Consider the following 21,928-nt stretch of genomic DNA (forward strand, 5'->3'; position numbering starts at 1 on the left):
CAAAACACTGCTTCATGTAAAGTTCACCCAAATTTACCTTTCACCTAAATACTTTCATTATTGATCTCTTCCTTTGGACTGATGATCCATACGCTTTCTCAGGCGTTTACCTTCCCTCATTGCAATGAGTCAATAAATTGAACGTTGTTGAACTACAGATGTGCACCTGGTGAGGGATAAAGTCTCTAGGCTGAGTAGGCTAGGAATAGTAAAACCAAACAAAACTCAAAACAAAAAAAAGCACCAAATATCTAACGATCAGCATAAATTATGGTGTATTCATAAACTGTACAGTATACCATAGTTTAAATGAATGAGCCGTATCTATGTTCATCCATATAGGTAAAACCTAACGTTGAGTTTAAAAAAAAATGAATTAAAACAGTGTTACATCTTACCTATCATTCATATGAATTAAAAATAAAACAAAAAATAAATAAAACAAAATATCTGCTGTAGACTGACTGATGTGTCCCCTTGAAATTCATAAGTTGAAACCTACTCCTCAGTGTGATGGTGTTTGGAGGTGGGCGCCTTTGGAAGGCCATCAGGTCATGAGGGGGAGCCCTCGTGAATGCGATTGGTGCCCTTACAAAGAGGCCCCAGGGGTCTCCCTTGCCCTTTCTGCCATGTGAGGGCACAGAGAAAAGATGGCCGTCTGTGAGCCAGCACTGGGGCCCTAAGGAGACACTGAATCTGCTGTGCCTTGATCTTGGACTTCCCAACCTCCAGAACTGTGAGGAATATACTTCTGTTGTTTACAAGCCACCCAGTCCACGGCATTTTGTCATAGCAGCCCAAATGGTTTAAGACAACATCACTACATGTAGTCTGTGTAGTAAAGCTATAGATGCTCTGAGTAGAAAGACGCAGGATGAATTAGAGCCGCCTCTCCTTGCGCTGGGAGGGATGGCTAAAGGGAGTGGGACTGATGTACTGGGGCTAATGAATAGCTGATAACAATGTTTTCTTTCTTTTGTTATTATTTTTTTTTTTTTGCGGTACGCGGGCCTCTCACTGTTGTGGCCTCTCCCGTTGCGGAGTACAGGCTCCGGATGCACAGGCTCAGCGGCCATGGCTCACGGGCCCAGCCGCTCCGCGGCATGTGGGATCTTCCCGGACCGGGGCACGAACCCGTGTCCCCTGCATCGGCAGGCGGACTCTCAACCACTGCGCCACCAGGGAAGCCCGTGGGGTGCTTTTGACAATGCAGATTTCAGGCTTCCCACTATTTCAGACTCTCCAGGGGGTGGGCTCAGGGGAATTTTAACAAGCCCTTCAACTCCTAATTTATCCCCCCCCCCATCTTTCCTCTTTGGTAACCATAAGTTTGTTTTCTATGTCTGTGAGTCTGTTTCTGTTTTGTAAATAAGTTTATTTGTATCATTTTTTAGATTCCACATATGAGTGATATATGATGTTTGTCTTTCTCTGTCTAACTACTTCACTTAGAATGATAATCTCTAGGTCCATCCATGTTGCTGCTAAATTTTCAAAGAACTAGATTTATGTGATACATAAGGACTGATTTATGTGCTGCATCGTCGACTGAAAAAAATGCACAACCTAAAAGTTGAGAGTTATGTCTTATTTGGTGGACATTCTGAGGACTTCAAGCCCAAGACACAGCATGTCAGATAACTGTGAGAGACTGCTCTGAAGAGGCGAGGTGGGGGGCGCCAGGATACATAGGAGTTTTTGCAACAAAGACCAGGTAGATGGAACATCAAAAGATTACTGTTGATTAAAGAAAACCAGATACTTCAAGTTAAGGGATTTAGTGCTTTTCTATGTATGGGAAGATGCAAGAGTCTGAGGTCACTGAAGTCATTCCTTTGATGTGCACCTCAGCTCTCTGGGGCCAGTGTCCTGTGTTTTCCCATCCTGAGTCCCCTCAGGGTGCACTGTCAGGGGTGGGGGGTGGCTGCAGCAGGTGACTGCTAGATGGGGGGCATCCTGTTTCTAGCCTGAGTTCCCTCAGGGCTCACCATGGGGGCAGCTGCAATGTGATGGCTTGATGGCAGCAACATCCTTTGTTTACTGTTATGGCAGGCAATATCTTTCTTTCACACATTTATTTCTTCTGCTTCCCAGACGTCTATTTTGTTTCTTCCCAATGTCTTTACTGCCTAATTCATTTATTTCCACGTTTTCCTGTTAAAGTAGTGGGATACTCCACTTTGCACTATGTGATCTAAAATTCTTGCAACAATACACTCAGGAGGGTGTTTCCGCTTAGTTTCCCCCCACCACCGTCACTCTCTGTGCTTCAGGTCAGCTCCATCTCAAGACCCCCGGCGTCTGACGCCAGGGGGGTCAGACGGGCTGACGCCAGGTCCAGACATCCATCATCGCAGCCCGCCCACCCGCGCAGAGGAGGCAATGGGAGCTCCCGGCCAGATGCGCCGCGGAGCCCTCTGTGAAATGTAGTTCTAGAGCGAGCAGCGCTATGGGAAATGTAGTTCTGAGCGGACACTTGCGCGGCCCTGCGGCGTCAGCGTCGCGCCCCGGGGGAGAGGTCAGGTGTGGGGGGCGGCGTCCGCGTTTGCGGGGGTCCCGCTGCGGGCCCGCAGCATAGCCGTGCGGCCGAGTGAGGCGGCCAGTGAGGGTCGGATCCGGGGGTTCTTGGGGTGAGTGGCTGAGGACTGCGGAGACTGGGTGATTCGGGCCCGCAGGTCGCGGGCCTGGAGCGTGACAGCTGCGTCGGGCGCCGTGCGGGCTTGGGGAGGCGAGTACCGGGGCTGCGGGGGTGGGTGATTGGGACGAGCTGGCGTGGGGAAGGGGTTTTAAGTGATTGCGGACGTGCGAGGGCCGGTGTGTGGGGATCCGTGGGTCCGCAGACAGTGACTGGACGGCTGTAGTGATAAATGATGTGGGGTGCGCAGTACTGGTGCTTGAAGGTTACCTGAGTCGGTCCGAAGGCGTCAGTGATGCGGCACCTGGACCTGGGGTGCCTTCTGGAGGTCGGTGACGGCGGCCTGTGTGGAGAGCAGAAACTGGGTGCCTGCTGGGGTCGGCAGAGGGCGACGAACTTGCCGTTTGGAGGAACCATGACCTTTAATGTTTGTGGGGTGAATGATTGGGGTTCTGTATGGTTTGGGGATGGCTGGGGTTTGTGAGAGCTCTGTGAATGGGGAGACCGGATCTCATTGTTGGGGGGAGAATTTTTCTCAGTAGCTTATTACTGTGCCGTAGGGACGAGTGGGTTGGGGGCCCTATGGGGGTCAGTGCTGGGGCGGGGAGTGCGGTGTGTGTAAATTATAGGCTCGTGGAGGAAGCTTATCTTATCCCTGGTCGAGGAACTAAGATCCCACATGCCGCGGGGCAACTAAGCCCACACGCCACAACTAGAGAGAGAAAACTGGCACGCGCCACACCTGGAGAGAAGCCCGAGCGCCACAATGAAAGATCCCGCGTGCCTCAAAGAAGATCCCGCGTGCTGCAACTAAGACCTGAAGCAGCCAAGTAATAATAATAATAATAATAATAGGACTTCCCAGGTGGCGCAGTGGTTGAGGGTCTGCTTGCTAGTGCAGGGGACACGGGTTCGAGCCCTGGTCTGGGAGGTTCCCACATTCCGTGGAGCAACTGGGCCCGTGAGCCACAACTACTGAGCCTGCGCGTCTGGAGCCTGTGCTCCGCAACAAGAGAGGTCGCAATAATGAGAGGCCCGCGCACTGCGATTAAGAGTGGCCCCCGCTTGCCGCAACTAGAGAAAGCCCTCGCACAGAAAAGAAGACCCAACACAGCCAAAAATAAATAAATAAATAAAATTTAAAAAAATACTAATAACAAACAAATAAATAAATAATTTTTACAAAAACATGAAGAAGCCTGTGGGGGTGGATGATTTTGAGAGTCGGTGATGGGAGCTGTTGGTGTACGAGGTAGGGCTGTGGGAGGGCCGGGATGGGCCACGTGGGTCTGAGTGGGAGTCGCAGGGCTGGTTGGGGGCGGCCTTGGTGGAGTAAGTGATGAGGGCCTTACGAGTGTTTGCCCAGGGTGTGGGATTGAGCGAGGGGTCTTTGAGGGTAATGATTGGGTGGCCTCGAATCAGTGATTGGAGACATGGGACACCTGGATATCACGTGTTGGTTGGTCTGGGGGCTAGTGAATGGACTATGGAGAGAAAGGGGTGGGGGGAGCCTGTGGGCGTGAATCATTGAAGGGCCTCGGCAGCTCATGTTTAGGGAGACCTTCTGGGAGCTGATGGCCGGGGGACCTGGGGAGGTAATGCATGGCAGGGGCTCAGGGTGAGGGGTTAGGTATCATTTGGGGGTTAGTGACTGAGACGGATTGGGTGGCCTCTGATAGGCCAAAACAACAAGTCTCTGAGTATATTTATTGGACTGAAAAAAAATATGTATATAAAAATATGTTTTCACTATATAGCATTAAAGCCAGTTCACAAAGTTAGAAAGACTATAAGATCACGTATTTGTTTCTACCACCCTTTGAGAAACTGCTTACCTTGAAGTAGCGGGATTATGGGTAATTGTTTCTTTATTTAGCTTACATGTATTTTCTGATTTCTCTATAATCGTATTATGCAATAATAAGAGCACTAACTAGCATTTATAAAATGTTTGTGTGCCAGTCTCAGTTCTAAGCTTTTTACACGTATTAACTAATTTAGAACACCCAAGAACATTATGAGGTTAAAATGAACTCTGTTGTATTTTGAGGAGAAACTGATGCAAATTATTCACTTAATGAATTGTTGGATTCAATTTCCTCTTTTATTCATGCCTTTAAAAGTGAAATTGATGTTCTCCTTTCCCATTTGCTATATGTTACACACACACACACACATTCTTTGTCTCTCTTCCTCACTTACTTACTTTCAGAGAGAATGATGGAAAATGCCCAATTTTCCAGGCCACGCACCCTTGTGAGGAAAATCACATTCTTCCAACCTTCCAGAGTGCTGTGCTGTGGAAGCTTGTGTGAGACAAGGGTTCTGGAATTCAGAGGCAGCCTTTCAGAGACCATGCACACTTGCGCTCACCCCTCCCTCCACCCACGTGCAGTCCTGTGTTTGGACCGTGCTTCTTCTCTTGCTCCCACGTAAGGACAGGCCAGGCCAGAGGGCCCGAATCCTCTCCAGCACAGAAAGAAGGGAATGTGGGCCCCTTCGAGCTGAAGAGTTGATGGGGACTCCAAGGCAAAGACAAGATTCTGACGTACACATTCAAGCTCCAGAAACCCTTCTCATAATCATTCTGTTTTCCACTTCTTATCTTAAGGGTCCTTAGTGGGCACTTTCGTGTCCATATCACCTTTAATTCTTGTAAGCATCCCACGTGGTCTGTGTTTCCATCACCATTTAAAACAAAACAAAACACACCAGGCTTAGTGAAGTGAAGTGCCTTGCTTGAAGTCACATGGCCAGCAAGAGACAAAGCTCAGACGGAACCTTATTTGTTTTATTCCATATCTCATGTTCTTTGCCTGAAACACATTCACTCCCAAGCACCTAATTAAATGTTTTGTACCAAGGGGTCTTGAGATATTTGTAGAGGACCTGTTAAGTCTCACAGATGATCATGGAATTCACAGGGCTTTTTGGAGTTTTTGCAGAGCTTTTGGGTTAAACACTGCTACTGGGACTTCCCTGGTGGTGCAGTGGTTAAGAATCCGCCTGCCAGTGCAGGGGACACGGGTTCGAGCCCTGGTCCAGAAAGATCCCACAGGCCGTGGAGCAACTAAGCCCGTGCGCCACAACTACTGAGCCCACATGCCACAACTACTGAAGCCGATGCGCCTAGAGCCCATGCTCTGCAACAAGATAAGCCACCGCAATGAGAAGCCCGCGCACCACAACGAAGAGTAGCCCCCGCTCGACGCAACTAGAGAAAGCCTGCTCTCAGCAACGAAGACCCAACACAGCCAAAAATTTAAAAAAAAAAGGCACTGCTATTAATGCTGTGGGGTACCCTCTGCATACTCCAGTCCTTGTTAGCTCTGTTTAGAGTCTATAGAAAACCCAGTCTGGGCTTTAAATGAAGGTCAGTTTCCAGCAAGATAGGGAGATTTAGATGCCAAAGAGTATGCCTCAACTAAAGAGAATTTAATTTGCTACTGATTCAACAGATTCCAGTTTCCATGAACTAATCGGCTTATGTGAGATGGAGGACGCCCAGGACCAGGGATTCATCCTTGGTGAAGAGTCCTGGCCAGAGCCCTCTAACTTGAGCATTATGACAGAGTCCAGAAGATTCACATGATAGGGCAGAGCCTAGATTTGCTGGCCGTTTCCCAAGAGCAGCAAAAAATGACCAAGGCCCAGGTGAGTAACTTATTTATTTATTCCTCAATTGTGGTTTCATACAATTCACCCATTTAAAGTGAACAATTTAATACTTTTTAGTAAGTTTAGAGGGTTCTGCAATCATCTACTTGTGCAGCCACAGTCTAATTTTTTTTTTGAAATGGCACAGTGGAAACTAATGTGCCATTTTTAAATTAATTAATTAATTAATTAATTTTGGCTGCCTTGGGTCTTCATTGCTGTGTGCGGACTTTCTCTAGTTGCGGCAAGCAGGGGCTACTCTTCTTTGCAGTGTGCGGGTTTCTGATTGCAGTGGCTTCTCTTGTTGCGGAGCACGGGCTCTAGGCGCGCGGGCTTCAGGAGTTGTGGCTCACGGGCTCTAGAGCACGGGCTCAGTGGTTATGGCACAGGGGCTTAGTTGCTCCGCAGCTTGTGGGATCTTCCCTGGCCAGGGCTCAAGCCCGTGTCCCCTGCATTGGCAGGTGGATTCTTAACCACCGTGCCACCAGGGAAGCCCCTAATGTGCCATTTTTTGTTTTGTTCATTTTCCAGAGCATACAAACTTTTTCCTTTAGAAATTAGAGTGGAGGTTTATCATTCAGGTTTTTTCTAGAGTTGAGCTGAATTACAGTGAGTTCACAATTTAAATTAGCTTAGGTTCACCTATGATTAGCCCACCCGTAGCTGCTTCCACTTACACTGCCTTTTGATCTTTTCAGTATTTGAACTGAGAGGGAGTTGGACTGCAGTTTCAGTTAATTTTGGTTCACCTGTGTATTCAACTCTGGAAGACTCTTGGAATCCAAACATTGCAAAAATATGTAGGACTGTGCAAATTTTCTCTTTCCACCTGTTGAAAAAAACAAAAAGGTTAACATAGTAGGCCTGAGACTGCTGTCTTTGAAAGGGTGTTTGCAAGGCAGGCCTCTGGCAAGTCAGCTTGTGGAGAGTTCGCTGCACTGCCGTGACAGGCTCCCTGACTGATAAAAGGGTGCCAGTGGGCCCACAGAGGCCTTCTCCGAGGTGCCAGACCACCTCACTAAGGCAAGCATTGCAGTGAAGCGAGACCAAAACACGAATTTTTTGGTTTTCAGTGCGTATGAAAGTTATGCTTACTCTCTACTGTAGTCTATTAAGTGTGCAGTGGCATTATGTCTCAAAAAACAATGTACATACTTTAATTTAAAAATCCTTTATTGCCAAAAAATGCCAGCCATCATCTGAGCCTTCAGCAAATCGTAATTTTTTGCAATAATCACATCAAAGATCACTGATCAAAGATCACCATAACAAATATAATAATAATGAAAAAGTTTGAAACATTGCGAGAATTACCAAAATGTGACACAGACCCAATGTGAGCAAATGCTGTTGGAGAAATGGCACCAGTAGACTTGCACGATACAGCGTTGCCACAAAGCTTCAATTTGTGAAAAACACAGTATCTGTGAGGGGCTGTAAAGCAAAGCACAATAAAACGAGGTCTGCCTGTACTGTATAAACAGCATGGTGTATGGTGGACACCTGCTTTCCTTTTGGAAGCTGCTGTGTGACCAGCCTCCATGACACATCTTGCATGCTGAGTCTCTACTGGTCTTTCCTGGGCAGAAACATCAAACAGAAGTTGCTGCATTGTCTTTGCTGGGGTGGAGTGTACTCTGTGTGGCCCCTCATAGGAGGGAGAGAGCACAGGCACCGTGCACACAGGCTCCTCCAGCACCTGCCTCTTTCTCTTTCCTCACTGATCTGCTGTGTGTCCCTGCTGTGTTGCTATAATCCATCTTAGCCATGAGTACAACTGTGCCAAGTCTTGCGAGTCCCCCTACTGAATTACCGAGTGTGCGTGTGGCCTTGGGGACCCCTGAAACACCACTCTTTTACCGCTGCACTTTCTTGGCAAAATTCCAGAAGAATGCCATGAAAACCTGTTGGGTAAACCATTTATTCCTGTTAGGGACTCTTCTAGATTCCAGCTTTTCCCATCAGTCCTCACCCATGTCTAAACTTGGTTAATTTCTCCTCATTCTTGTTAAGTCCCTCTGGCTTATGGCACCTTCTCCTCTGACTGACCATATCCAGAACAGACACCTGTCCCCAAGTATAGAATCTGCCACAGTTCTCTGATAACCTATAGAGAGCTTGCTACTCTCTGAAACTGAATTCCTCAAAACTTCCTTGTATCCATATGTCTCCGCTGGCCCTATAGAAAAGTATAATGAGTGTCCAGGTTCATGGGAGCAAGGGCCTTTTGTATCTTTCTACGTGTTAATTCTGTCTCCAATCTTAGATGACTCTTTGGATAGGTATAAAATTCTTGGTTGACAGTCATTTTCTCTCAGTGCTTTAAAGAAACTGTTTTACCGTCTTATGGCTTCTAATATTGCTGTTAAGAAATCTGTCGGTTTAATTGTCATTACTTTATGGGTAATATATCTTTCTCTTTAACTTCCTGTGGGATATCATGCCTTTATCCTTTTGTTGAAATGTTATGATTCCTGAAATTCACGTCTTTCATCACTTCTCAGTTGTTTTACCTTGGAATATTTCCTCTTTCCCAGTTTCTGTTTCTTCTTTGGGAATTCCTTTTGAGGTGAATATTGCACTGTCTCATTTTGTCTCTGTGCCCAATATCTGCTAGTTCATATTCCCAACCTCTATGCTGCATTCTCTGTACATTCTTTGGGTCTGTTTTTGTTTGTTTGTTTGTTTGTTTTTTTGCGGTACGCGGGCCTCTCACTGCTGTGGCCTCTCCTGTTGTGGAGCACAGGCTCTGGACGCGCAGGCTCAGCGGCCATGGCTCACGGGCCCAGCCGCTCCGCGGCATGTGGGATCTTCCCAGACTGGGGCACGATCCCGTGTCCCCTGCATCGGCAGGCAGGCTCTCAACCACTGCGCCACCAGGGAAGCCCTGCCTGGTCATTTTTATAGTCTCTTTTTGCTTATTTACTTTTGTGATTCCCTAATTTATTTATTTAAACCTTTCATCTAATCCTTTTATAGTCTGTATCTGATCATTCTAATATCTGGTGTATTTTGGGCCTAAATCTGTTGCTTATCATTTGGGTGATCTTTTCCCTCATAATGGCTTCGTTTTCATGTGGGTTTGGTGATCTTTGTTTGTGAACTGTCAATAACATGTGTTTAATTTTAAGCTGGAGGACTCCTGACTGAATGAATTGGGGAACATTTTCTTCCAGAGACAACTTGTATTTGATTCTGCTAAAGTCCAGGGGGAGGTACCTACTACCTGGGACCCTTCCCACCCCCTTTTGGAATCCTGGTTTATTGTGTGAATCTAAGGTTCAGCAATTTTAGTACTGGTTCAAGGCCCAGTGTTCTGGTTTTAAAACTGATATCATCATTTATATTGAGGGAAAATGCTTTTTCCAATTGCTTAAAGTTTACCCGACTCCAAGATCTGAGAAGAGCACTCCACCAAACTTACAAGACTCCCTTTCCTATGAGCCACTTCATTAACATTATTTTTACTTGAGAAATAAAATATTGCCTGCCATATCAGTAAATAAATGATGTCATAGTCAATAGCAATTGCAGCCCTCCAAAGGTGAGCAGTGAGCCCTGAGGGCACTCGGGAAGGAAGCGAAGAACACCTGCCGTCTAGCAGCATCAGACTCGACAGCCACTCCCCAAGGTGAGCCCACATGCCAAAATAAAGAAAACAAATAATAAATAAATATACTTTTTAAATTTTTTTAAAAAGAACATCTTTAGTTTAAAACCAAGAAAAACCGGTTTGGGAAGCCTTATTTGTGGTCTTTGCTTCCCCTCAGTGGGTCTTACAAATGCTAATAAAAACATTAGAATAATTAATGTTACCAGGAAAAAAACCCTGTAAGAAAAGTCTAGATACTTTTTCCAGCAAGATAGAAATTTTAAAAAGGACTTCTCTCAAATGAATAAAGAAATCTTTAGATGGTTATTTAAAATGGGATAAATAAAACAGACATTTATGTGATTAAAAAACAATGTTTTGATATTACACTACCTAAGGTTAAATGGGCCAAAAGGCATCCCTACTGGTCCTCAACATTAAAAGCCAAACAAGTCCACTCTATTTACCCCAGTTTAAATATATATATAAAAATATATATTTAAAGGGCTGAAGAAAAAAACATTTACACTGAGCCCGTGCTCCTAGAGCCCATGCTCTGCAACAAAGAGAGGCCACCACAATGAGAAGCCCACTCGCTGCAACGAAGAGAAGCCCCCGCTCGCCGCAATTAGAGAAAGCCCGCGTGCAGCAACAAAGACCCAACACAGCCAAAAATAAATTAAAAAAAAAAAAGTTCAGTGATGGAAGTTTATGGAATAGCTAGGTTATTCACACAAAAAATAAGATACTAAGACATCAGTTACTAAACAGAGAAACTAAAGGTATTTAGGACTATTAATGAATATGTTTGGTGCCGCACTGAGATGTTGTCTATAAGAAAACAAATGTTTTTCGAAATTATCACTGACATTTATGTTCACCAATCTACAGAATCCTAATGTAAAGGTTCATAATTGCTTATTTCTTAGTTTTCACTAGAATTTCAGGTTTTTAAGAGCTGAGGATTCTAATTTAAATATGTAATTAAAACTAATAGAGGCTGCTTCTGGTTTCCAGACAGTCTGCTCCCCTTCTCTCTCTCCGGAGTGTACTTTCACTTTGCTTAATAAAACACTTGCTGCTTAAAACTTCTATATGCCTCTTGATTGAATGCTTTCCTTTGGGAGGACAAGCCCTGAGGAATTGCTGTTCTGCCTATAACGTTTTGGTGCCGTGACTCAGATTGCTGCCAAGATATAGAGAAGCCCTTCTGCTCAAGCTACTTATGGTTTACAGTATGGTAATTTACACCTGTGGGTAAAATTAAAACACTTTCTTTTCTCTCTGCCTGGTCCCTCCAGAAACTGGAGACCCTTGAGTTCTCAACAGCCTCATCAGATGGGCAACTGACCATCCATCCTCAAGATTCACCCTTAGGATGTATCCTAAAGAATTGGGCTAAGTTTGATCCCCAAACCTTGGGGAAGAAGCAATTAATTTTCTTTTGCAACATGGCATGTCCACAGTACAAGCTAGGAGGGGGAGAAATTTGGCCTGAATATGGGAGTTTAAACTCCAATACCATTCTGCAGCGTGACCTTTTTTGTCGAAAGTGGAGCGAGATCCCTTATGTCCAAGTCGTCTTTGCCTTGAGGGAAAACCCCGAACTTTACAGGACTTGCTGGGTAGACTCTGCTGACTTGGCAATGCTTAATTTGCTTACCAAACCTCCTCCCCCTCTCCTGGTGATACGAAGCCTTAGCCGACAATAAGCCTTGTCCATTGGCGCCCTCTTCTGGGGAAAAGAAGGAGCCTCTTACACAAACGGCCTCTTCCCCACTGTACCCAACGCTGGACGCCCCCCCGCCCCGACCCCGCGCCGAAGCTTTGGCGCCTTACCCGGGGCCCCATAACTCAAAACGTTGCCCACTTCAGGAGGTAATAGGGCCCTCCGAATTTCCCATAAGGATCAAAGTTCCTGTTTCTATGCAGGGTCTCAGTCAGATAAAACAAGATCTAGGAAAGTTTTCAGATGACCCTGAAAAAAAATCTAGATAAGTTTAGGCATCTAACTATGACCTTTGAGTTAACTTGGAGGGATGTTTATATCATCCTTGCCCGGACACTCTCTCAGTCAGAAAGAACAACCATATACGAAGCCACCGCTCAGCTGGGAGACGGCTACCACGTGACAAACCCCCAACAATTTCCCAGGGGAACTGTGGCAGGCCGTTCCCCAGACGGAACCCAATTGGGACTATAATACTTCAGTAGGGCTGGCAGCCAGGGACAACTCCCTCTTCTGCCTGGTTGAGGGAAAGAAACAATGTAAACTAAAACCTGTTCATTATGGGCAAGGATGACAGGAAAATCCCACTGCCTTCTGTGAGCGGCTGAGGGAAGTCTTTATAAAACACTTAGACCCAGACTCAGAGGCAGGGAAACTGGTTTTAAATGACCGTTGCAACACTCAAGCTGCCCCAGACATAAGGAGGAAAATACAAACGGTGGCCCTAGGACCTAGCACTCCTGTCTCAGAACTCCTTAGGGCTGCCTCCTCTGTCTTCTACAACCAGGAGAGAGAGGAGGAGAGGGAAAAGAGAAAGAAAAACGCAAGGCTAAGAGGCAGGCCCAACTAGTGGCAGCATTACAGGTCCAGCAGCCAACTCCTGGTTGCCCCCAGGAGGCTTCCCCCTCACCACCACCCCAACTCCCCCGGCAACTGGCATCGCTGCGGGAAACCAGGACACTGGAAGACAAACTGCCCGGAGACCAAAAAACCCCTATCAAGGTACCTGGCATTGCTAGCTGGATCCATCACACAGGGTCAAGCCACGGGTTGCAACTGCTGAGGAGAAGCCCTCCAAGGATCCTCCAGACAACTACACTTGTAAGGCCCTAGAGAACGTGAGGCTCCTCTTTAAAAAACAAACAGGTAAGTAGCTCCTCTTAAAACCCTCTTAACACAACATAGCTGGGCTCCAGTACTGGGCTGCTGCCTGACAATAGGACTTCTCATATTTGTAATTTGACTTCTCTGTCTTCCTCAAGAATAGACCCCAAATTGTCATTTTTAACTTTTGCCTTGCTTCTCAGTTCCTGCCAGTCCCGAGTTCACTGATACAAACCCCTACCAGGGGGTTCTCAAGCAGGCATAGCACTTCCTTGTGGCAACCAGTTCTACATATTCCAGTTACTGTTGGCTATGCCTTGACAAATCTGTTGGGGGAAGTGGATCCGCCTGTCTGACAACACCTTGGGGATAGGCTTTAACCTCAGCCAACTTAGACTATGTTGTACACAAGTGCCCTTCTGTCCAGATCCCCGAGGCTGTTTACCAATTCTTGTTCCTATCACAAAACCAGCCTCAAGGATAGAGCCTCCCAAGAGTTTCACTAAAAAAAAACCAAAACAAACAAACGAAAAAAACATGGTCTTGGCTGTCCTGGCTCCTTCCTTTTCTGGGGCCCCATGCTTCCATCTTCCTTTTGCTCCTGTTCTGGCCTTGCCTACTAAACTTCCTAACTAAATTTCCCTCCTCTTGCCTTCAGGCAATGACATTTCAGATGGTCCTCAGCCAAGGATATCAGCTCACCAACACTCAAGAAATGACTTCATTCTACATGGGACCTTTGGATCAACCCCCCAGGACAAGTGGACAGAGACCTGACATGACAGCCAGCAAGAGGAGGGACCCTAAACCCCTCTACATCCCTCTTCAGTAGGAAGCATTTTAGTATACAGTAGGAAAGTAGAATGCATGTTTTCAGTAAAGAAGGTATGAGGAATGGAATTACACTTTATTGGGGGAAAAAAAGGAAGTATGTCTTAGAGCTGGTTGGTTTTGGATGGGAAAATAAGGGATGAACTAATATGGAAACAGAAAGTGATGAAAGATTGTGGAAAGGAACCCTGAAGGGGGAAAAAAAAGGTTTTATGCATGATCAGGATTAATTAAATTTAGAATGAAGTTAAGTAAATGGATTTTGTTGTTGTACAAGACTGGAATTTGAACGAAGTTTCTTAGAGTGCTCCTTTTTGATAACAGATTGTGTGAGTTTCTGTCCCCTTAAGTGACCTGTATTTGTTTTTTAAATCTTTTTGTGATTTTGGTTAAACGAATAAGTATTGTTTCATAGAGACCTATGATCCTGTTGTGTTTTAAAACCTTTTTGATATTTTTAACAAATTTCCCAAATATCAAAATCTTAACTTTTAGCCTCCAACTGACTCTGGGATGCTTTGAAGGAACCCTGAAACATCTCAGAGAGAAATGCTAAACTCATTAAATTTATTTGTTATGTTAAAATACTTGAGAAGCATTGTCAAGAGACTGGAGATGAACCTTAGGTTACAGTATATGGATAAATGCCATTAATATAGATATCCCAAATTTTATATGGAATTCCTAACATCTGATATGCCCTGATATAATGTTATCAGTCATAAGTCTAGTTATTATCCTACAATGTTATATGTCACAGAAATATCCAAGTTTCTTGCCAATTGCATTGTACTCCAATCTTTAACCATGCTATTTTAAGTTTTGTCCTTTAAAGACAATCATTATTTTACACTGATGCTTTTACAAAATGAAGATCTTCAAGAAGACTCATAAAACAGATTTTTTTTAAACAAATATAAGTTTCTGATAGCCTCTAGATAATACCACTGAACTAGGTAGCAGTTCAAATAAACTGCTTTAATGACAAAACTCTAATGGAAAACCTGATGACAAAACTCTAGTGGAAAACCTGATGACTTCATCCAGATCAACAGAAATTAATACATGGGACAAAATGAACTGATAAATATGGCTTATAGCTTTATGACTACTTGGAAAATACACTAGCTTTAATCTTTGTTTTCCAAAAAAACCTTTCCTGTCATGCCATGACCTACAAGTTGTATTCTAGTGTCAGTGCAATGTACGATGTTAATTTGAGAGATTGCTCTTCTGAAGAAGGTTTACAATTACGTTGCCTGGATAGAAATAAGCTTAATTAAATATCGTAAAAACACATGAGAAATTCTTCAGTTAAAATGTTAGTATAAAATGTGGGTGATGGCTAAAGATTTGATTCTATTTTGAGAGCTATTTTTTGTTTCACAGTTTTCCTTGTTTTAATTCATCTAGGGAATTCCCTGGTGGTCCAGTGGTTAGGACTCCACACTTTCACTGCCAGGGCCCAGGTTTGACCCCTGGTCAGGGAACTAGGATCCCACAAGCCATGTAGTGTGGCCAAAAAACAAACAAAAAAACATAATTCACCTAAATATTTCACTCAGCGTGTTTGTGTCTGATATATATACATATACGTTATGTTCTTTAAGATATATACGTACACATATATAAATAAACAAATTATATATGTTATACAGAAATAAAATAAAGATCAATAGTGTACTATTACACTTAAAGAATTAAAATATTTCATCATGAATATTACTCATAATTAAAATTATATGGGAATAATAAATTTTTTACATTCTGTTGGATGCCCAAATTATAAAAAAATGATTCATAGATTGTTTCATTGTAATTCACAGCCACATTAGTATTTTCATGTATACAGTAGGAACGTTCAAAGTTGTTTGTCATATGATACTTCTGCATTTGTTAGAAATCATAATGTAGCACTAGACTCCTGAAAGCCATCAGTAAGATAGCTTTAAAAATCAGTCCTCACAATAAGAATGGAAAGAGTCTCACATTTACAGATTTCTAGAGAGTAAAATCATTCACCAGTTTTTGGTAATTGTTTTAATCTGTGTCCTTTGGGAAGAGAGACTAGGAAGGCATCTTTTAATAACCCACAGGTAGTTATCATGTTTATAATTAAGTGCATGAAAATATTTCAGAGCTATTCACTGAATTTCACAACATTTTGTTTGGTCATTATATACATTTTTAAATTGATATATTTATTTTATTTTTGGCTGCGTTGGGTCTTCATTGCTGCGCATGGGCTTTCTCTAGTTGTGGTGAGCAAGGGCTGCTGTTTGTTGCAGTGCGCGGGCTTCTCATTGCAGTGGCTTCTCTTGTTGTGAAGCACAGGCTCTAGGAGCACGGGCTTCAGTAGTTGTGGCACGTGGGCTCAGTAGTTGTGGCTCACGGGCTCTAGAGCGCAGGCTCAGTAGTTGTGGCACGTTGGCTTAGTTGTTCCACGGCATATGGGACCTTCCCGGCCCAGGGCTCGAACCCATGTCCCCTGCATTGGCGGGCAGATTCTTAACCACTGCACCACCAGGGAAGTCCCTTGGTCATTATATTTTATATGCACTAGACTGCATGTGAATAGTTGATATTAGCAGCTAAAGTAAAAATTTATATATAAAAAATGACACACTCAAATTGCATGTAAGTATAGAGAATTTAGAACAAAAATGGGGCATCAAGACATTCACAGCCTTCTGAAATCAGCCGTTCTGCCTGGGTTTGCTCTGCTGGACACAGTGGGCACATCTAGAAATCACAGACAATTTTATGCTATGTTAGGCCATATTAGTCTACAATATTCAATTTTTTCTGATGAAGTAAATGAGTGAACATTTGAAAAAGGTTGGATGCATTCAAGGTATGTTTTAATATCCTTTCATTTCCACAAAATAAAAATACATTTTATGTACCCTATATTTATGAAGAATTTTTCAATATTTAAGTCCTCATTTTCAAATTTCAAGTAATTCACATAATTAATTGCATACCAAAACTATATTTGTCCCTGGTTAAAAAATACTTGATTATTTTAGCTACTAAATACTAAAGTTTGGTTAGTATCTACCAAACGTTTTAAATCTAAAACGTGGCTTGCATCTTAGAAAATGTTGACAAGTGTTAATACTATTGATTTTCAAGTTTTAAATGGTGTGTTACATTTCAGTGTACACTTTTCCTTTCACAGAACTGTGCAGTGTTAATTATTTTGGAAAAATGTCTCTGCACATGTGCTTATCCAGTTAGACCCTTTATGACCGTTCCCTTAATTCTTATCACAAAAATTGGACAAAGAAATTCTGCTATGCAGTTGATAAGCTGGTGATCGTATAACAGTTTTATAAAGTTGGATGATGAATTGGTCAGGAGCAGTACGACTGTGCAGGTGTGTCAAGGTCATTGATTTGACCTCGCTCTTGGTTGGGTTCGGTCTCTTCGGGGCAACAGCAGATGCCCACCTCCCACCCCCATCTCCCACCCCTGTGCAGTGATGTACCACCTGACTTTCTTGGCCACAAATATCCAGTCACAAATTAGCCTCTTTACCTTACTTGCCAAAGAGGAGATATTGTTCTATAGTATGTGAAGAGCTGCAGGACAACAGCCTCTGAATTAGAATTTAAAATATGTTTTCTTCCTCTATATGGCAAGGCATGTGAATACACCCATTTTCCCTTGAAACGGCCATGTAAGTCAACAGAAAGCAAGAAATACATTTATACTTTTGTTCCATTTGCCTGGTTCTCTACAGTTTGAGCTGTAATAGAATTATTCTAAGATCAGCTTTTGATATAATATTGTTTTAAATTTTAGTAATTCATAGTTAACAGCACTAATAATAGAACCGGTTAGAACCATGTACCAGTTTACTGCTAGAGGGATCATCCCCAGGGTTTAGTGATCACTAATCCCTCTTTCACGTTATCCTTCTTGTTAAGTAACATCAAAGAGATAGAGAAGAAATTCTGGGAAACAAAGAATGTGGGACCTCGGGAGGGTGAGAAAAACCCTCAGTTCCAAAAAAGTTCCGGAAGATGAGAGGTGGCTTTCTGAAGATGAAGTGTAAACCCAGAGGGAATTTTTTCCCCAGAGCGCAAGCCCAGGGCGCTCAGGTGAGAACCTGGGGCGCAGGTGGGCACAGGTGGGCGAGGTGTCACACGTGCTTTGCTCACTCACTGTCAGAGTCAGAGCCAAAGTCAATTTGTTCTGAGTTAAACTGCTTTTTCTGTGCTGTGAACATTTCGTATAAAACGCTTTTCATGTTTGAAATTTCCATTTTGTATCCGTCTCCCATCCTCCTGGATGTTCTCCAATGTGACGTGAGCAAGCTCTCGGGCGCCGACGCCAGTCTTTCCTGCCCTAGGCCTCTCCAAGTTGGCATCTGGCCATGAGGGAGGCTCGGCACTTCCCAGCCCCGAGCCCCGTGGGACTGACATTTAAGCAGTGACATCTGTTCCTATGGAGGGGAGGGTCAGGGTCAGAAAGCAGGAGACAACGGGGAGGGGCCTGAAGCCAGGGCTCCCTGGCTGCCTGGACACTGACCCTACCTCAGCTGAAGATCCCACATACCACCAACCCAGGGTCTCCTCATCCCCCAGTCGAGCTCCCTGTGGCTCCAGGATTTTCTTTCTTTCTTTTTTTTTTTTTTAAATTTATTTCTTTTTGGCTGCATTGGGCCTTTGTTGCTGCACGCGGACTTTCTCTAGTTGCGGGGAGCGGGGGCTACTCTTCGTTGTGGTGCACGGGCTTCTCATTGTGGTGGCTTCTCTTGTTGTGGAGCACGGGTTCTAGGGCGCGCAGGCTTCAGTAGTTGTGGCACACGGACTCAGCAGTTGTGGCTTGCAGGCTCAGTAGTTGTGGCTCACGGGCTTAGTTGCTCCGTGGCATGTGGGATCCTCCTGGACCAGGGCTTGAACCCGTGTCCCCCACATTGGCAGGCGGATTCTTAACCACTGTGCCACCAGGGAAGTCCCTCCAGGATTTTCTGACAGGTGTTTCCTCCCCTCCTGCTTCTCCCCAGTACCAGATTTAAGAGCGGACAGCACGACAATGGCAGCGGATGGGCTGCAGGTCCCCACCTCACTTCCTGCCCCTACTTTTCATTGAAGCGTGGGAGAAGGAGAAAAGCTGCCACTGAAATGCAGGAGCTGGTACCCTGAGCCTGACTTTCCTGGGGGCCTCTAGCATGTCTACGTAAAACAGTACGTCTATATGCATCTAATCATATCCACAACAGTTTACCGTCCAAACCTTGCTCTGTGTGCTCACGTTTTAAACGTTCTTAAGAAACGAGTCTGTGTTGAAGCCCCAGTGAGGGCTGACACTGAACGGGCAGGAGGAACCCCGGCTGCAGGGCCGACAGCTACCCAAGCCCGAGGCTGTAGGGCTACACGACAGCCAGCACCAGGGCGGGGGTCGGGGTGGCTGCTGGTCCCTTGAGAGGGTCAGAACCGCCTCCTCATCCACGGGACTGCGGTGGGCTATCAGGGGACCTCTGGCTGGGCAGGGGGCCCTGCTGCTGAGGCCTCCTTGGCCCCCCGGGGCAAGTGTCCTCCTGCCAAGGATGCTCTCGGGCTTGCCACTCAGCCTCCAGCTGTGCTGAGGCAGAGGCTGAAGGCCACGGGCAAGCCATAGGAGGCAGTGACTGTGGCACTGCCCGCCCTGCTTCTCCCTCGGGGAAGCAGCTCAGCACAGGGGTCACGAGATGGCTGCCCCTGCTGGCGCCCGCCACCAGCCCCAGCTGCACTCCGCGGAATGAGGAAGGGAGTGGAGTCCCTGCAGTCTGCTCGCACAGGCTTGGGGGGCTGGGAGGCAAGGGTCTCCGGTCCCTTTGCCTCTGCTGTCGCGGAGCAGGGCCTCCAGTGCGTGGTCTGGGCGTTCACAGCGACTCAGCTCGGGCTCAGGGTGGGCGTGGCCCCCAACCTGCAGTGGGTTAGAAGTCGGCAGACGAGCCCTCACAGTGAGACCTGCAGGCTGTGGTCGCCACACGTGAAGAACTGGAGGCCAGCACTAGCCCACGAAGCTGCCACCGCCAGTCCCTCTAGCACACACGCCGGGGGCCCGCGTGCAACGTCTTGCGGGCCCCACTGGAGCAGTGAGAGGCTGCGGACCCCACCCCGTGCCAGCTCTCCCACCCGGCCGGTCTGCGAGCCGGGCGCCGAGTCTGGAGAAGCTTCCCCTTCTTGCCCAGCCCCAGCGCAGTGCTGAGACCCTCAGGCTGCAGCTCCCGTGAAACGAGAGCAGAAGGGCCATTTAGACGTCTCAGAGCGAGGGTGGGGACTCAGCTTTGTGGCTTCACAGCTTGTTTACACCCCACTTCCACTGTTCAGACTGGTGCTGGAGAAAGACCACAGGGTCACAGGTAGGTATGGGAGCAAAGGGGGCAAAAGAGACCCCAGGCTGCCAGGATACAATCCTTTGTTCTCTTAGGGAGGAAGTAGGGCCCGGAGAGGGAGTGACTGGTTGAGGACCGCAGAGCAAAGACCACAGAAAAACATCTCTGAGGGGTGTGGCCACCGTGTCGGGCAGCTGTGCCGCGCTGACCCTGCCCTCACGTCAGTCTTGTGTGTTCCCTGCTTCAGCCAACCCCTCTCCAAGGGAGGCTGGTTCCTATCAGGGGCGAATGGGATTCATCAGTCTCAATATGGAGGCTGGTGTGCTCGTTGCTACTGAGGTATCATTAGAGCTAGGCTGTCTTAATGGACAGAGCTAGGAAACAGACACACATAACCTCGTATATGTGACCATTATAAATCCCTGCTATAACTAATTCTAATCTAACCTCTTGCAACTGCTCTCCCCTTCCCTCCTCAGTGTCTGTATCTCCTTTCTCCAGTGGGGAAAACTGTGGGTCCCAATAATACTAATCACTGCTCAGTTATTTAATCATGTATTCAGTTACATAATACAAAAATAATTCTAGAATTCTACACCATACTACTGCAAAAAACAACCTACTAGTAGCTTTCAGAATTCTTTGCAGTTATTTCTGTCTTTGGCCTAAGCACATATAACAAAAGTATCGTATTGATATTTCAATCTACTTGGCCTGGTTCTTTTTATTTCTCCTGTGTGACTGTAGTGTTCATTTGAAACACAGTGAAGTCCATGCCCTTATCTTTGTATTCAATTTTAAATGTTTTAAGCCCAACCTTGTTTATTTTGTTTTATTATTGAATATATAAAAAGTTCCCAAATCACAGCTGTCCAAAATGTATACTCAGATGAGTTACTCTTCCTTTTATCTTTCCACTATTTCAAACCAGACCCATCACTGGCTGATAGAGCTCACCTCTCTGACACCCCTGTCCCCATCTTGTGAGCCCAAGGAATCTCATCACAGCCAGCCAGGTTTCTGTCACTGAGCTTACCGACCACCCACTTAAATTCCAGCCCGTGGGAATGCAGCACTTCTTTCCCAAGAACATAATTAAAAGTAAAATTAAAGCAGAAATAAATAAAAGCACTGATTTCAGTGTTCCTGGGAGGTCGCTGCTCCTGCCTTCTCTGTGCAGTGATCCCTTGGCATCCCGGTCCTCGGGGCTTTTCGGGGATAAACCCGGGTCTGGATGGGGGTGGCCTGGGGCAGAGCGGCTGCCAGATCGACAGCAGTACATGAGCGAGGCTGAACAACACTGAAAGCCTAGTGGGTTTAGGAAGGCAAGCAAAACTTTTAAATCTGGCTCACAGAGAATATTTTCTTTCCCTTTATCAACGCTCAGCTAGTGCCTTCTGGGTTCCATCCTCCGCAGGCGTGCTACGTAGACACCGGTTTCAGCTTAGTAACTGACCGCTCACGTTTTCCATTGGCCAGGGCGCCCACGCCCCACTGGCGCAAGACGCCATTGGCTAAAATCCTTGTCCGTCTGTTGGCCAATTCCGCGCCTCTGTGTTGCCGGGAGACAGCATCCTGCCCAGCAACGGGAGGCGGACAATTGCCGTTGGCCTAGGTGCTGAGGTTGGCTGGGGCGGTTCCCGCTGCGGAGGCGGCTCCCCTGCCGCGCTTTGCCTCAGTCCCCGTCCCGGGTCCCAAGGGGTGGAGAGCTGGCGGCGCGGAGGGCGGAGGATCTGCAGGGTCCGCCGTGTGGGCGCCCCGGGGGCGGCTTCGGGCTGGCACCTGTGCCCCGCAGCGGGGGTCCGCCGTTGTCCCGGGCTCGGGGCGGCAGCCCTTCCCAGCGCTGACGCCGCACCGCGAGGGTCTGTGCAGCAGGGCTCGGGCTGGGGCGGGTGTCGGCCTGCATGGCCCCTCCCCCCGGCCCCAGCAGGATCTGTTGCCCACTTTCTTAAAGATAGGAATCCTTCCGCCACTTCCCTGGCCCCTCGGGAGTTTCCAGGGTCTTTTGTGCTTCTAGCCACCTATGATGGAAATTCCTGTGTCAGGCCAAGT

At 46.2% G+C, this 21,928-nt stretch overlaps 1 long non-coding RNA gene across 2 annotated transcripts; it reads left to right on the forward strand.

The window, feature by feature from the left end:
• Positions 1-6,219: 6,219 nt before the first annotated feature.
• On the forward strand, positions 6,220-16,515 carry LOC117307593 (uncharacterized). 2 transcript variants are annotated; one of them, XR_004521359.2, is made up of 3 exons: positions 6,220-6,289; positions 11,186-12,759; positions 13,376-16,515. It is a non-coding gene; the product is annotated as an uncharacterized lncRNA (long non-coding RNA). The 2 variants fall into 2 exon arrangements; XR_012325503.1 differs by lacking the exon at positions 6,220-6,289 and adding an exon at positions 7,118-9,923.
• Positions 16,516-21,928: the final 5,413 nt, after the last annotated feature.

Source organism: Tursiops truncatus, chromosome 13 (genome assembly GCF_011762595.2).
Source record: "Tursiops truncatus isolate mTurTru1 chromosome 13, mTurTru1.mat.Y, whole genome shotgun sequence".
NCBI classification, from domain to species: Eukaryota; Metazoa; Chordata; class Mammalia; order Artiodactyla; family Delphinidae; genus Tursiops; species Tursiops truncatus.